The sequence below is a fragment of the Myotis myotis genome, unplaced genomic scaffold, assembly GCF_014108235.1.
Source record: "Myotis myotis isolate mMyoMyo1 unplaced genomic scaffold, mMyoMyo1.p scaffold_m19_p_4, whole genome shotgun sequence".
NCBI lineage: Eukaryota > Metazoa > Chordata > Mammalia > Chiroptera > Vespertilionidae > Myotis > Myotis myotis.
The window spans coordinates 54,748,126-54,762,495 of NW_023416346.1; the positions used below are offsets into that span (position 1 = coordinate 54,748,126).

A 14,370-nucleotide genomic window follows, 5' to 3' on the forward strand; every position below is an offset into this window, starting at 1 on the left:
AAAAATCAGCAAGGAAACAACAATCCTAAATGACTGACTAGATTAGATGGAATTAATTGACATCTTCAGAACATTTCACCCCAAAGCCACAGAATACACATTATTCTTAAGTGCACATGGGTCATTTTCAAAGATAGACCACATATTGGGACATAGGCAAAGTCTCTTCAAATTCAAGAAAATAGAAATCATATCAAGCAATGACAATGAAAACACAACAATCTAAAATCTATGGGACACAGTGAAAGCAGTCGTGAGAGGGAAGATCATAGCTCTAAGGGCCTACATAAAAAAACAAACAAAAACAAAACAAAACAAAACAAAAAAAGAAAAAATGGTATAAATTATCTAACCCTACAACTCAAAGAGTTAGAAAGAAAGCAACAACAAAAAAAAAATCCCAGCATAAGCAGAAGGAAGGAAATAATAAAGAACAGAGCAGAAATAAATGACATAGAGACCAAAAAAAACACAACAAAAAAACAAACAAATAATAAAACAAAATATCAAAAAAACCAAGACGTGGTTCTTTGAAAGGATAAACAAGATTGATGAACCTCTAGCCAGGCTCACTAAGAAGCAAAGAGAGAAGACCCAAATAAACAAAATAAAAAATGAAAGGGGTGAAGTAACAACCAATCCCACAGAAATGCAAATGATTATGAAAAATACTATGAAGAACTCTATTCCAACAAAATGGACAACATAGACGAAATGGACATATTCTTAGAAAAATAAAAGCTCCCAAAACACAGTCTGGAATAATGACAATAATAAAAAACCTGACTAGGCCAATGACTACTGAAGAAATTGAAGCAGTGATCAAAAATCTTCCAGCAAACAAAAGCCCTGGTACAGATGGCTTTACAGGAGAGTTCTACCAAGCATTCAAAGAAGAATTAAAACTGATGTTCCTCAGACTATTCCAAACAATACAAAGGAAGGCACATTTCCAAGCTCTTTCAATGAAGCCAGTGTCACCCTAATCCAAAAATCAGATAAACACACCACAAAGAAAGAGAACTACAGGCCAATATCCTTGATGAACATAGACGCTAAAATCCTCAACAAAATTCTAGCAAATCGGAATCAGCATTACATTAGAAAGATCATACACCATGACGAAGTGGATTTTATTCCAAGGATACAAGGATGGTACAATATCTGCAAATCAATAAATGTGATACATCACTGCTGGAGGCTAAGTCCAGCAGGTCATAATAAATGCGAAAAGTCCTCAAAAGTTTGATGGGCTTCTATATTCAGCAGGGCTGATAATCTGCATATACACCTGAGGGCAGTTTTCCCCAACCTGATTGTCCTTTATTGTTTACCAGACCTTATCTTTGATATGTATATCTGGTTTGCTATAGTGCAAAATCCTATCTAATAAAAGAGTAAGATGCAAATTAACCATCACTCCATCACTCCGTCACAAAGATGGCGATGGCCATGGAGCTGGGGCGAGCAGGAGGCTTGGGTTGCCCCTGCTGATGGAGGAAGCCAAGCTTTCTGCCTGCCCTGGTCGGCACTGGGCTCCGCTCAAGGCTATAAAGTTTCAATTATAGAAGATAAATAAATCCCAGATACCTGCTTCCAGCTGGCAGTGGCCTTCGCTCAAGGAGGGGCTTCCAGCTGACCTGGGCTCCACCCAAGGCTACAAAGTTTCAATTGTAGAGGATAAATAAATCCCATAAATAAAAGAAAAAGAAAAAAAGGAGAGGCTGGGAGCTTGGGTTGCTGGGTGCGCGGGGTGGCCAGCGTGAACACAGCCATCAGCCCCTCACCCAGGCTGTCCAGGCACCCCAGCGGGTACCCTCACCCTGAAGGGGGTGTGGCCAGCCTGCAAACAGCCCTCAGCCCCTCACCCAGGCTGGCCACACCCCAATGGGGTGAGGGTCCCCACTGGGGGGCTTGACCAGCCTGCAAACAGCACTTAGCCCCTCACCCAGGCTGCCCAGGCACCCCAGTGAGGCCCCCACCCTGATCTGGGACACACTTCAGGGCAAACCAGCCGGCCCCCACCAATGCACCAGGCCTCTATCCTATACAATAAAAGGGTAATATGCAAATTGACCCTAACAGCAGAACCACTGGGAATGACTGCTCACTATGACACTCACTGACCACCAGGGGCCAGACGCTCAATGCAGGAGCTGCCCCCTGGTGGTCAGTGTGCTCCCACAGGGGGAGCTCTGCTCAGCCACAAACCATGCTGATGGCTGCCAGCACAGCAGTGGTGGCAGGAGCCTCTCCCACCTCCTCAGCAGTGCTAAGGATGTCTGACTGCAGCTTACGCAAGTGGACATCCCCTGAGGGCACCCGGGATGCCAGAGGGATGTCTGACTGCAAGCTTAGGCCCGATCCCCCAGAAAGCGGGCCTAAGTCAGCAGGTGGACATCCCCTGAGGGGTCCCAGACTGTGAGAGGGTACAGGCCGGGCTGAGGAACCCCCCCGAGTGCACAAATTTTTGTGCACGGGGCCTCTAGTGTGGGAGTAAAAAAACAGGGGGCTTGAGATTCAGAGAGCTTAGTCACTAGAACTAAGTTTCTGTCTGGCACCCCAAAATGACTTCCAATTCATATTTATTTTCTAGTCTCTTTATTAATTCATTCATAGCCCTTCTCCAGATTCCTGAACCATTGTAAATGCATAAAAGACCCCAGCACATCAAATAAACAAATTGAGAGACAAAAATCACACGATCATATCAATCGATGCAGAAAAAAGCATTTGACAAAATCCAATACTCTTTCTTGATAAAAGCTCTCAGCAAATTGGCAATAGTGGGATCATACCTCAATATAATAAAAGCCTTATATGACAAACCTACAGCCAACAGCATACTCAAAGTGGAAAAACTAAACTCATTTCCCCTAAGAACAGGAATAAGACACTTCACCACTCCTGCTCGATATAGTACTGGAAGAGCTAGCCTAGCTATGAGACAAGAAGAAGAAATAAAAGGCATCCAAATTAGAAAAGAAGTAAAACTGTTCTTATTCACAGATGACATGATACTATACATAGAAAACCCCAAAGACAAAATCAAAACACTACTAGACCTAATAAATGAATTCGGCAATGTAGCAAGATACAAAATTAGTACTCAGAAATCTGTGGCCTTTTATACACCAATAAGGAACTCACAGAAAGAGAAATGAAAAAAAAATCTCATTTACCATTGCACCAAAAAAATTAAGATACCTAGGAATAAACTTAAGGACATAAAAGACCTCTACTAAGAAAACTAAGGACATTGAAAAAAGAGATAGAGGAAGACATTAACAAATGGAAGAAGATATCATGTTCATGGATTGGTAGAATCAACATCATTAAAATATCCATATTACCCAAAACATTCTAAAGATACAATGCAATTCCCATTAAAATACCAATGGCATATTTCAAAGATCTAGAACAAACTCTCCAAAAATTCATCTAGAATAAAAAATACCCCTAATAACCACAGCAATCCTGCAAAGAAAGAACAAAGTTGGAGGGATCACAATACCAGATATCAAGCTATACTAACCAAGCCACAGTTCTCAAAACTGCCTGGTACTGGCACAAGAACAGACATACAGACCAATGGAATAGAACAGAGAACCCAGAAATGGACCCAAGCCATTATGCTCAATTAATATTTGACAAAGGAGGCAAGAGCATACAATGGAGCAAGATAGTCTCTTCAATAAATGGTGTTGGGAAATTTGGTTAGATACATGCAAAAAAAATGACTCTAGGTCACCAACTTACACCATACACGAAAACAAACTCAAAATTGCTGAAGGACTTAAATGTAAGATGGGAAACCAAAAAATCCTACAAAACTCCATAGGTAGCAAAATAGCAGATATATGTCGTAGCAATATCTTTTTAGATACATTTCCTAGGGCAATGGAGACTAAGGAGAAAATAAACAAAATGGGACTACATCAAAATAAAAAGCTTCTGAATATCAAAAGAAACCATTAGCAAAACAACAAGACAGCTCACTGCATGGGAGAACATATTTGCCAATGTTATCACTGATAAGGGTTTAATCTCCAACATTTACAGGGAACTCATACAACTTAACAAAAGAAAGATAAACAATCCAATCAAAAAATGGGCAAAGGATCTAAATAGACACTCTTCAAAAGAGGACATACAGAAGGCCCAGAGACACATGAAAACATGCTCAAAAGTCACTAATCATCTGAGAGATGCAAATCAAAACAACAATGAGATACCATCTCACACCTGTCAGAATGACTATCATCAACAATTCAACAAACAACAAATGCTGGCAAGGACATGGAGAAAAAGGAATTCTCCTGCAACGCTGGGGGAATGCAGACTGGTGCAGCCACTGTGGAAGACAGTATGTAGTTTCCTCAAAAAGTTAAAATGGAACTCCCATTTGTCCCAGTAATCCCACTTCTAGGACTATATCCCAAGAAATCAGAAACACCAATCAGAAAGGATATATGCACCCCTATGTTCATAGCAGCACAACTTACCATAGATAAGATTTGGAAACAGCCTAAGTGCCCATCAACAGATAACTGGATTAGAAAACTGTGGTACATCTTCACAATGGAATACTATGCTGCTAAAAAAAAACAAAGGAACTTTTTCCATTTGCAACAGCATGGATGGAACTGAAGAGCATTATGCTAAGTGAAATAAGCCAATCATCCTATATAATAAAAGTCTAATATGCTAAGTGTCTGGTCGTCTGTGCAACCAATCAAAGCATAATATGCTAATGATATGCTAAGGATGCTCAACCACTCGCTATGATGTGCACTGACCACCAGGGGACAGTCAACTGGTGGACCAGTCGCTATGGCATGCACGGCCCACCAGGGGCAGACACTCTGACTGGTAAGTTAGCTTGCTGTTGGGGTCCAGCCCATTGGGACTGAGTGAGACAGGCCGGATACACCCTGGAGCCCTCCTGCAGGCTCTCCCCGGCTGGCCAACCTCCTGTGCACCAGTGGGGTCCCTCGGCCTGGCCTGCACCCTCTCACAATCCCAGACCCCTCAGGGGATGTTGAAGAGCTGGTTTCAGCCCGATCCTGAAGGCCAGGCTGAGGGACCCCACTTGTGCACGAATTCGTGCACTGGGCCTCTAGTAGAAACATAAATATCACGTGATCTCACTCATATGTGGGATATAATTAACATAATTTGATGAACAAGAATAGATCCAGAGACAAATGGCAAGGGAGAGGAAGTTAGAGAGCAACCAAAGGACTTGTATGCATGCATATTAGCATAACAAATGAACACTGGAGCAGTAGAGACTTGCCCAGGGCAGGAATGGCTGGGGGGGGGTAGTCAATTGGGGGAAAAAGAGACATATATAAAACTTTAGACAATAAATTTTTTTTTAATTACATATCTAAGCTCACATTATATTTCTACTAGACACTGCTGTTCTAAAACTTTCTGGGTTAGTGATGGAGATAAGAGAGGTCAAAACACTGAGGACTAGATATATGCCCTCCTTAGAGCAAGGGCAGTAAATAAAAACCCTGGCATAGCTCTAAAACCTTGCTAGTGAGAGGGAACAGACCATTCAAATGAACTCTGTGAGAGAGAGACATGAGGAAATGCAGGCATGTAAGAATAAAACTATATTATTTTGGTGAAAATAAAAGAAGAAATATTTTATTATTGCTATTTCCCTTTCTCTATAATAGAAGTGTCAACCAAATTCATGATTGACAATGACAGATCAAGCACATGCATGCAATTGGCACCAGCGAGAGGTTTATATGTATCACGCATGTGTGAGTCAACTTAGCCTTTTATCCTAATATATAAAAACCCAGTGTCCATAATGGCCCAGTGCACAATATTCATGCACGGGGGAGGGGATGTTCCTCAGCCTGGCCTGCACCCTCTCCAATATGGGACCCCTTGAAGGATGTCCTACTTTTACAGGGACATCCCGGTTTACAGGGATCAGGTCTAAACAGGCAGTCACACATCCCTCTTGCAACCCGGGACTGCTGGTCTGCTTACCCCAATGGCCCCGGCCCCCACCAGCCTGATTACCCACAACTGCCCTCCGCTCTTGGTCTTACCACCTCTACCTTGGCCCTGCCACCATGGCTTTGCCCAGAAGAATGTCCGGAAGGTCTCCTGGAAGGTCTCCCAGTCTAATCAGCATATTACCCTTTTATTAGTATAGATAATGACCTGGTGCATGGGTGGGTGCCGGCTGGTTTGCCCTGAAGGGTGTCCTGGATCAGGGTGGGTGTTCCCTTGGGGTGTGGGGTGGCCTGGGTGAGAGGCCTGTGTTGGTTTTCAGGCCAGCCACGCCCCCATGAGGTGAGGGTCCCTGCTGGGGGTTTGTGGCCAGATTGGATGAGGGGCTGAGGGCTGTTTTCAAGCTGGCCACATCCCCTTCAGGGTGGGGGGTCCCACTGGGGTGCCTGGCCAGCCTGGGTCAGGGGCTGATGGCTTTTTGCAGGTTGGCCATGGCCCCCGGCCACCCAAGCTCCCAGCCCCTCCTTTTTTTCTTTTTTTTTTCAGCGCCTCCTTGAGCAGAGGGAAGCAGATATTTGGGATTTATTTATCTTCTATAATTGAAACTTTGTAGCCTTGAGTGGAGCCAAGGGCTGTCCAGGGAAGGTGGGAAGCTTGGCTTTCTCCATCGCAGGGGGCAACCCAAGCCTCCTGCTTGCTCCAGCTCTGTGGCCACTGCCATCTTGGTTGGGTTAATTTGCATACTCGCTCCTGATTGGCTGGTGGGTGTGGCTTATGGGTGTAGCAGAGTGACACCAATTTGCATGTTTCTCTTTTATTAGTGTAGCTATAAAAACCCAGTGTCCGTAATGACCGAACAGATGACTGAATGGACGACGGTTCACCTCCCCCTACCCCCAAGGCCCTCAGGCTCCAATGATTAGGTGATGGCTAACAGGGGAACTGGGGTCCCTCAGGCTCCAATGAATCTGTGGCAGCAGTGACATTTTGAGTGGGCGGGTGGAAGGCAGACCACTTGGTTCCTCCCCTGGCCTGCAGGCTCCCATTGATCAGAAGATGGTTAATAGGGAACTGGAGTGAGTGGCCTGCCTCCTGGCTCTCAGACTCCAATCAATCGGTGGTGGAGGCGGGGCGGAACTGGGGACTGGCTCCCTTAGTAGTACTGTAAGTTCAATCTACAGAGGACAGGACAGGCACCAATGTACCAGCACCACTGGCACGATTCTGAAAGCACTGCTGGCCTCCTGGAACTTGGCCTTGGGCACTGCAGCCACTTCCCCTCCCTAGACGCTCCACAAGGAAGAAAGGATACTGCCAGCAGCACCAGGGGCAACCAGCGGTGACCGACTGCTCTCCCTCTGCTTCCTCCAGGTCACTCGAGTTGGCCTCCACCCGCCCAGCTCCAGATGATGTGTGATCACTGCACATGGAAGGAATGTAGTAAAAAAACCAAAAACCGATGACCAAGAGAATGCCACAGTCAATGTCCGGAGTCCGGCTCAGAAGGAGAGAAGGGATAATTCCATAAGTTGGCCGATGACAAGATATTTCTGAGTGACTGCCTGGCGTGTGACAGTTGTGTGACTACAGAGGAAGGAGTTCAAGTTTCTCAATAGAACACCAAGGACTTCTTCCGTGTTCTGAACCTTAATAAGAAATGTGATACCTCACAGCACAAAGTGCTGGCAGTGTCCGTGTGTCCTTAGTTCCTGCCTTATTTTGGTGCTAAATTCAGCCTCAGTGTCACTGATGCATCCAGAAGGCTCTGTGGATTTCTCAAAAGCCTTGGGGTGCACTGTCTTTGACATGAATATAGCTGCAGACTTCATCATCCTGGAGAGTCAGAAGGAATTTGTGCGTGGGTACTGCCAGCATGGTGAGGAAGAGCCCCGACTACCCATGCTGACCTCCACCTGCCCCAGCTAGGACCAATATGCAGAGCATGTGCTGGGTTACCCCATCACCCCCCACTTCTGCACAGCTGAGTCTCCCCAGCAGATCATGGGCTTTCTGGTGAAGGATTACTTCACCAGATGGCAGAACCTGTCCCCAGACAAGATTTTCCACGTCATTGTGGCCCGTGTTATGACAAGAAACTGGAGGCCCTTTGGGAAAATGTTTCCAAAGCTAATGTTCCCATAGCTTTACTAGTTCCCAGGGTGCTGACTGGTATGTTATCCTCAGGTGAAATTGTCCTGATAATGGAGCAAAGCGACCTCGCCTCGAATGACGCCACCATGGATATGCTGTTTGGAGACATGAAGGAGAAGGATGTGAGGCTCCACGAGGGTGCCAGCTCCGACGGGTACCAGACACACATCTTCAGGCACATGGCCAAGGAGCTGTTCAACAAGGATGTGGGAGTGCTCTCCTACCACACCCTGAGGAACAAAGACTTCTAGGAGGTCACCCTTGAAAGGGACAGAGAGGTTCTGCTACGCTTTGAGGCTGCTTAAGGCTTTCGGAACATCCAGAAGCGGTCATGAAGCTGTAGAGGGGCAACTTTCCCTGCCACTTTGTGGAGGTCCTGGCCTGTGCCAGGCATGCCTAAGTGGCAGGGGCCAGGCCCAAGCGGATGACGGGTGTGCAGACAGGGCACTGATGTGGCAGATGGAAGGCATCTACGCTGCCATCCCGGTGTGGCCCCAGGAGACCAGCGCCCATGTGCAGGAGCTGTACCAGGAGTGGCTGGGGTGGGGAGGGGCGACTCCTCCTGGGTCCAGGAGGCCCTGCAGACTGCCTAGGAGGGCCCAGGGCAGCCTGCCAGGACATCAAGTAATAAAGGTCCAGCAGACGCCTGGCCTGTAGGCCGCCTGAAGAAGGGTGTCAGACACGTGAAGGAAAGGCTTAGCATCTCTGTCATTGCTTTGGTTTTCAGAATTCCCTGCTCCCCATTTATTGGCTCCCACCCTCTAAGGGGCGCTGTCATCATCACATGGGTGCAACTGGAATACTGGAATACTCGAGAGGATTGCCCCAATGTACATATCCTTTTATCCGATGATGAAAAAATAACAAAGAAAAAGAATGAAGACAGACTACTGTCCTTTAGGCTTAAAAACAACCTCCAGAAGTGTCCTGTGAAGAGCTGAGACTTGGTTCCGTCCAGGTGCCTTAGAGACAATGGATGAGGAAATGGCCCTGACTTTAACCACTTATGTTACTCTTGAAGGTGTCTTTGCCACAATGTGAATAAACTGCCACCTTTTGGAATAGGGGCTCATACGAAAATCTGCATTCCCAACTTTTCTTGAAACAGATCTATGTTCTGCAGTTGTGGCCACCGTCCTGAGATCAGGTCCTGTCTACCAGGTTCTGTTGCTGTGAATCAGGGGGCACTGGAGTGGAGCTCCCCCCAACCCCCTGTGCACTTTTACATTCAGGGTTTGAGTTGAGCTCACTTTGGGGGAGGCCTGGCAAGGGTGACAGGTGTCACAGATGGAAGGATGGAGAATGGAGAGGCAGACACCCTGCCTAAGCCATTAGGCGGACATCCCCTGAGGGGTCCTGGACTGCGAGAGGGTGCAGGCTGGGCTGAGGGCCCTCCCCCAGTGCACGAATTTCGTGCACCGGGCCTCTAGTATATATAGAATAACCTTGTTTAATTAGACCTGCTTTCTGATTTAGCTAAACTTTTTCCAGCTCAGTGAAGCACTCCAACTTCTTTTTCAGGTAATTGACAGCAACACTGCAGTAAATATCAACATGAAGCAGATTATAATTATAGATCATGCAGGGAGAACAAAGGGTGAAATATTTAACTGCAGCAATCTTTGACTACATTCTGTGCAGTGAGAAAACCTGAAGTTATTTTTAAGGTCCACCATTTCTTACTTCTTTTCAGTCGGGTCAAGTTTCTAAATTTTCTAAATCTTCATTTTCTGGCTAATGAAAAGAAAATAGGATTCCACTGAGTCTCCTATCTACATACTCCAGGACTTCTGTGAGGATCAAATGAGATGAAGCATGGGAAAACACTTCAAAAACATTTGGTTACAGTGTAAAGTATTTCCACCTGGCTATAAAGCAAGTCATGTTCCTGGGCTGAAGAAATTGCAAGGACGTTTGTCGTCACTAGGGAGAGGAAACTGGGCATTGCTACATGACGTCATTACCTGGATGGAGGGAAGGATACTTAGCATATTAGCCTTTTATATACATATATACTAAAGGCCCGATGCACAAAATTTGTGCAAGGGGCTCGGCCCTCACAGCCCTGGCTTCATCAGGAAGGTCATCCAGACAGTTGTCCAGAAGGTCATCCTGCTGTTCAGTCTAATTAGCAATTAGCTCTTAATTATATAGAAGATATATATCTATATCTATATCTATATCTATATCTATATCTATATCTATATCTATATCTATATCTATATCTATATCTATATCTATATCTATATCTATATCTATATATATTGATTTCAGAGAAGAAGGGAGAAGGAGAGACAGAAACATTAATGATGAGAGTCATTGATTGGCTACATCCTGCACACCCCCTACTGGGGATCGAGCTCGCAACCCGTGCATGTGCCCTTGACCACAATCTAACCCAGGACCCTTCAGTCTGCAGGCCGATGCTCTATCCACTGAGCCAAACCAGCTAGGGCATTACAGTTGATCTTTAAAACCAATGTTGATACATTAATACAGAGACTCATGTACAAGCTGCCAAGTTTTCCACCTTTTAATCCAAAATTTTATTATACCAACTATCTCCTTTGTAAAATACCAGGCTTAAGAAGGAAAATATGGTTTGCACAGATCAGTTGATTAAGACACAGTGCTAATAAAATCAAGGTATAGTTCAATTAACCTTTTTACAGGAGCAATTATAGAAAAGATAGTACCTCTAATTTCATTTATTAAGGGTTTTCTTGTATCTATATATATGCCAGACACAGTGCTAGGCCTTGGAGTTACAGAAAGGAATAAAATATAGTGTCTTCCCTAGCACTTGCAAATGTCTCCTATATATAAGACATTCACTACTACGAAGAATATGGACTAAACCAGTGAAACGAATTGTGTACATTTATTATCACCTCCAGTAGTAGAAAAAAAGAATTTCCAAATCACATTTTGAACTGATACTGGTTTACTAGAATTTCTTCCTATGTAAAATAGAAAACTTAATTTCCTTCAGTGTCCAATAATTTGTAAAATAAAAAAATTATATTTGTTTTGATATTTTTGAATTCAATAGTGCTCTTTATTTAAAAATTTGTAACCAGAAATAGACTAGAGTTTGAGCCAGGGTAGGAGCACCATTCATCAATAATAGCACTAAAGTGGGAATCAGAACACTGGGTTGCAGTTTTTGCCTGAAGAAAGTAAGGCTGTAATAAATTTCTAAAATCAACTCTGGCATAAGAATATGACTACAGTTTTTCTTCTATTTTTCTAGAATTTCAAAATCCACTATTAATTTCATTTTGTTTTTCAAAAAAGCATAGCACCCATTCTTCCCTCCTCCCTCCCCGCCCCCACTGCAGTGAAAAGGGAACTATGCTAAAAGTCTCTGATGATGAAAACTGACATTAATTGGACAAGAAACCGCTATGGCCTAAAACCTGATCACAGAACAGCTGTCATTTCAGCATTTGAATCTCTCTAAATCTGCACTTTGCTTCAAAAGTGATTGTGAGCCCAGTTATACCCTTTTCCTTCCTGAACTGTTAGGCAACATCATTAAGCAAACCATAAAGCAAATTAGTTAAATGCCTATCTAACTTGTAAAGATAAATTATGGCTTTATTCATAAAGTTTAATGTACTGTATCTGATAAATACATTTTCAAAGTTGAATATCAGAAAGAGCTGTCATTTTTTACAATTCTAGTGTGTTTTTTATTTTTCCCATAACCATTTATTCCCTTTAAGCCCTCTTCCACATCTACTCACCACTTCCCTTGAAATCACCACACTGTTGTTCATGTCCATGAGTTCTCTCTCCTTTTTTCTTTTTCTTTGCTCAATCCCTCCACTTTCCCCAAAAACCCCCAACATTTTTTACAATTCTGGTATTAATACTTCATATTTGACAATTTAATGGTCAAAAATAGCTAATCTGAACCCTAATTCCTTGAACACCAGTTCCTGAGTCCAGTATAATTTAAACCACACTTACCTTGATACCACCACAAATATAGCAGTCACTCAATTATTTATTTATTTATTTATTTATTTATTTATTTATTTATTTATTTTTTATTGAATTTATTGGGGGTGACATCCTATCTAATAAAAGAGAAACATGGTAATTGGCATATGACCGCTACCCTTCCCATTGGCTAATCAGGGAAATATGCAAATTAACTTCCAGCCAAGATGGCGGCCGGTAGCCAGGCAGCTTGAAACTAACATGAGGCTTGCTTGCTTCAGTGACGGAGGACTCCAATGTTCCCCACCTGCCGCTGCAGGCCTCTAAGCTGCAACTCTAAGCAACTATGTAACAAACATAGAAGCTAAACAAAACCCCAGAAACCTGCCGGGCTTCAGCCAGCAGGATCGCAACATTGGAAGCAAAGGCCAGAAACCTACTTTCAGCAGTGGAGGCCTAAGAGCTGGAGCCAAGCCTCAAAGCTAAAGCTGGCCCAGAATAAAAAAGAAAAAAAGAAAAAAAGGAGCAGTTGGGAGCTTCAGTCACCCCCAGCCTGAAAACAGCCCTCAGCTCCTCACCCAGACTGGCCAGGCACCCCAGTGGGGACCCCCACCCTGAAGGGTGTGTGACCAGCTGCAAACAGCCATCATCCCCTCACCCAGGCTGGCCAGGCACCACAGTGGGGACCCCCACCCTGAAGGATGTGTGACCAGCTGCAAACAGCCATCATCCCCTCACCGAGGCTGGCCAGGCACCACAGTGGGGACCCCCACCCTGATCCAGGACACCCTTCAGGGCAAACCAGCCGGCACCCACCCGTGCACCAGGCCTCTATCCTATATAGTAAAAGGGTAATATGCCTCCCAGCACTGGGATCAGCGGAGCCGCGAGGCCTCCCGGCACCGGGATGAGCATGACAGGGGGAAGCGCCCAGACCCCCTGATCACCCTGCGGCTCTGTGTGTGACAGGGTGCGGTGCCCTAACCCCCTGATCGGCCCTGCTCTGTGTGTGACAGGGTGCGACGCCCCAACCCCCCCCCCCCACGGGCCCTGCTCTGTGTGTGACGCGGTAGAGCCATAACCTCCCCATCGGCCCTGTCCTGAGTGTGAGAGTGGCAGCACCCCAACACCCTGATCGGCCCTGCTCTGTGGGTGATAGAGGGCGGCACCCCAACCCCCTTATGGGCCCTGCTCTGTGCGTGACAGGGGGCAGCGCCCCAACCCCCTGATGGGCCCTGCCCTTTGCGTGACAGGGTACAGAGCCCCAACCCCCCTGATGGGCCCTGCTCTGTGAGTGACAGGGGGCAGTGCCCCAACCCTCTGATTGGCCCTGCTCTGTGCATGGCAGGGGTATGCGCCGCAACCTCCCCATCGACCCTGCCTTGAGTGTGACAGGGGGTGGTGCCCCAACCCCCCAATTGGCCCTACCCTGAGCGTGACTGAGGGTGGAATCACAACCTCCCGATCGCCCTGCTCTGTGCATGACAGGGGGCGGCACCCCAACTCCCCAATTGGCCCTGCTCTGAGCCCTACCAGCGGCTGCACCTAGGGATTGGGCCTGCCCTCTGCCACCCGGGAGCAGGCCTAAGCCAGCAGGTCGTTATCTCCCGAGGGGTCCCAGACTTCGAGAGGGCACAGGCCGGGCTGAGGGACTCCCCTCCCCCCCGAGTGCACAAATTTTTGTGCACCGGGCCTCTAGTTGGTTAATAAAATTATATAGGGTTCAAGTGTACAACTCTATAATACATCATCTGTATATTGTATTTTTTGTTCACCTGAAATTTTCTACTTCAAAATCATTAATAACACAATATGGCTTAAGTTTTTCACATTTTCACTCTGAAGTATTTGGGTAGAGGGACATATTAGAAATAAGTAACAATTAAGCAACAGAAGAAATACAGACTCCAATTTCAAATGTTCAACAATGAATAAAGGTTTTGGCATGTGCCTATCTTGGGTACAAAGGTAATAAAATAGAGTGTAGCAACTCTTACTACTGTTACTGAATATCATTCAATTAAAATGTTAATATAAATAAAGGGAGGGTGTCTCTTCTCGGACCTACTGCCAAAAAAAACTTTCTAGTTATTCATAATATATAGAAATTTGATCTTGGATCTTGCTGGTGGCCAACCCCTTTCATGTCTTTCAAAAAGCTAATGATATAAGTGCAATAACTCAGTCAGAGAAAGACAAATACCATATTATTTCACTTATATGTGGAATCTAAAGAAGAAAATAAATAAACAAGCAAAATAAAAACAGACTCAGAGAGAACAGACT

The 14,370-nt window shown here is 45.1% G+C and overlaps 1 protein-coding gene and 1 pseudogene across 4 annotated transcripts in view; one reads left to right on the forward strand and one right to left on the reverse strand.

Annotated features, from left to right (window-relative positions):
• RNF128 (ring finger protein 128) overlaps nt 1–14,370 on the reverse strand; it is a 101,817-nt gene that overhangs the window by 50,190 nt on the left and 37,257 nt on the right. The window lies entirely within an intron of this gene.
• Nucleotides 7,392–9,077, forward strand: LOC118654240 (annotated as a pseudogene).